General features: G+C 52.2%; 1 pseudogene; it reads right to left on the bottom strand.

Moving 5' to 3' along the window:
* Positions 1–1,288: 1,288 nt before the first annotated feature.
* On the bottom strand, positions 1,289–2,822 carry LOC112634897 (annotated as a pseudogene).
* Between the last annotated feature and the right edge of the window lie 236 nt (positions 2,823–3,058).

Here is a 3,058-nt window from a genome sequence, read left to right as displayed (position 1 = left end):
GCCTAGGAGCGCTCACAGAGGAGCTCACCCAGTTAAGATTACTTTCTTAACTGTGGCCAAGAGAAACCCAACCGCAAGCTCAAGCACCAGGGTTCGTATTCTCCACACAACAGGAGAAAGGAGGTCGGCAGCATGGGGCTGACGTGGTGGCTCCATGGTGCCTTCAGGAACCCAGGACTTCCTTCTACTCTGCCTGAGAACGTGGGTTTCAGCCTAAGACTTCTAATATGTGTGGCCATTCACAGGTGCTGCATCAGAGTCCCAGGTGGGAAGAAGGCAAGCATACACAAAAATGGTAAAAGGCAGAAAGGAGCCCAATCTCTTTCTTTTTAAAAAGCTTTCCTAAGAATCTCCACCCAGCGACTTGCTCTTACGTCTTACTGTCCAGCACTAGACCACACGACTGCTTCTAACTGCACAGGAGTCTTAGGATTCTATGACAAAGAAGGGGAAGGTAGGCAAAGGGCAGCCAGCTGTGCAGCATCTGCGGGAGACATCTAACCCTTGGTGGAGGGGTCGTGGTGCTGGGAGAAGGCCTTCTGGATGGTGTGACAGCAGAGATAAACTTAAAGGCCAAGTAGGGGTTACCCTGGTGAAGCAGGGCAGGGTTACAAGCATTCCAGCAACATGAAACAGCATGAGTGTTTTAATTAAAAGAAGGCAGTTGGCCGGGCGCGGTGGCTCACGCCTGTAATCCCAGCACTTTGGGAGGCCGAGGCTGGCGGATCACGAGGTCAGGAGATCGAGACCATCCTGGCTAACATGGTGAAACCCCATCTCTACTAAAAATACAAAAAATTAGCCGGGCACGGTGGCGGGCGCCTGTAGTCCCAGCCACTGGGAGGCTGAGGCAGGAGAATGGCATGAACCCAGGAGGCGGAGCTTGCAGTGAGCCCAGATCGCACCACTGCACTCCTGCCTGGGCAACAGGGTGAGACTCCGTCTCAAAAAAAAAAAAAAAAAAAAAAAAAAGAAGAAGGCAGTTGCTGTAACCAACTATAAACAAATAAAGGCTTAAACACAATGGAAAAAACAAAACAAAACACAATGGAAGCTAATTTCTCACTAAGAAAACGTCCAAATCCATGATACTTTAAGTCAAGGACCCAGGTTCCTCCCATCTATGGCTCTGCCATTGCGAATCTGGGTCTTCCATGATTGTCCTGCTCCTAGGAAGTGGGAAGAGCAGGCGGAGGCCACGTGGGAGGTTTCAGGGACAAGCCTGGAGGCAGCGTGCATCACTCCCGCGCAGAGTCCATTGGCCAGTGCTGGCTCCGATGGCCACATCTCACTGCAGGGGCAGCTGGGAAATACAGTCTGGCTGTCTGCCCGGAGGAAGAGTAGCCAGTTTCTGCTGCTGATGATCAGGAGGTGAGAAAATGTTCAGTCGGGCAGGGAGTGGGAATAGGCAAGACCACAGGCAGTTTGGTGCCCCTGAAAGGGAGAGGGGTGGAGAGGAGACTAGAGAGAGGGGTAGGAATACTGGATTCCACTGACCACATGCTGGATGTCATGTTTAGCTCGCCTCCTCTGTGCCAGGCTAGGCGCTTGCTGCTTTACATGTATAATCTCAATTCTGTGAGGGCATCCGACCTGTGGGAAAAGAGCTGTTTGTTTCAAATGCCACTCCTGCTTCCTAACAAGTGTTTAGAGCTTAATCGTGTGCAAGATACATATACAATGTGTAATACTTACAAGAATTTGGCGGGGAAAATATTACCATCATTCCCTTTTACGATTGGAGAAAAATGAGGCTTTGAGGGGTATAAGAACTTGCCCAAGGTCGGCCAGGTGCAGTGGCTCATGCCTATAATCCCACCACTTTGGAAGGCTAAGGTGGGAGGATCACTTGAGGTCAGGAGTTCGAGACCAGCCTGAGCAACATAGTGAGACTTTGTCTCTATAAAACAAAGATAATAATAAATAATAAATAAAAAGAACTTGTCCAAGGTCAGACAGGCAGCCTCTTTTTCTTTTCTTTTTTTTTTTTTTTTTTTTTGAGATGGAGTCTCGCTCTGTCGCCCAGGCTGGAGTGCAGTGGCCGGATCTTAGCTCACTGCAAGCTCCGCCTCCCGGGTTCATGCTATTCTCCTGCCTCAGCCTCCCGAGTAGCTGGGACTACAGGCGCCCGCCACCACGCCTGGCTAACTTTTTGTATTTTTAGTAGAGACGGGGTTTCACCGTGTTAGCCAGGATGGTCTCGATCTCCTGACCTCATGATCCACCCGCCTCGGCCTCCCAAAGTGCTGGGATTACAGGTGTGAGCCACCGCGCCTGGCTGCAGCCTCTTAATAAGCACACATATCCTCTATATTATACTACCTCTCGTGGAGGATCTCCTGTGTTCTGCAAAGTCCTGGACTTAAGCCAGAATGTGTTATAATCCTGGGATCATGGCCAGTGGGCTTAGAAGAAGCCATCTCTTTCTCATGCCAAAATGAGGCTCCCCCAGATTTGCTCAGGCTTACCTATAGTTAGCAGCATCAGGGGTCAGGAAAGACTTCATGAAGCCATAAATGCATCCTTCTCAAGGCAGCAGCTGGCTCTCCCAGGTGAGGGAGGACTCCATTTTCACAGGGAGGGCATGGGAGCTTCGGCACCCATCTCTGAGCCCAGAATGACCCACCTGGAGACCTTACAGCTCTCCTGCCACCCCCAATTCCTGCCTCCTCTGCAGACTTGGGGGAGAATGGAGCTCAGGGGCCTGCCCTCCATAGGGTGAGAAAGGGAGCCTGAAGCCTGGTGCCCACTGCCCCGGCTGCTCTGCATTACAGGAGCTGCACCCTTCCTTTCCTGGCACAGGGTCCACAGCCCCGGAACCCCACTTGTGTGGGAGCTGGGCACAGGGCAGCAGAACTAATCCTTGGAACAGCTCAGGGAAGATTATCTGAGCCACTGTCAGCAGCAGTGCAGCTGGCTCATTTCCAGATAGGGGGAGGCCAGAGCCAGGGGCCTGCCACACGTGGGAAGACTGGGGAAGAGGAGGCCAGCAGAGGTGTCCTGGCTGTGGGTGGCTCTGGGGGGGCTCTCAGGGGTGGGGCTAAATCTCAGGGGCAGG

Source organism: Theropithecus gelada, chromosome 11 (assembly GCF_003255815.1).
Source record: "Theropithecus gelada isolate Dixy chromosome 11, Tgel_1.0, whole genome shotgun sequence".
NCBI lineage: Eukaryota > Metazoa > Chordata > Mammalia > Primates > Cercopithecidae > Theropithecus > Theropithecus gelada.
Note: the sequence above shows the minus strand (reverse complement) of the source record. Positions and strands in the feature narration are given on the sequence as shown.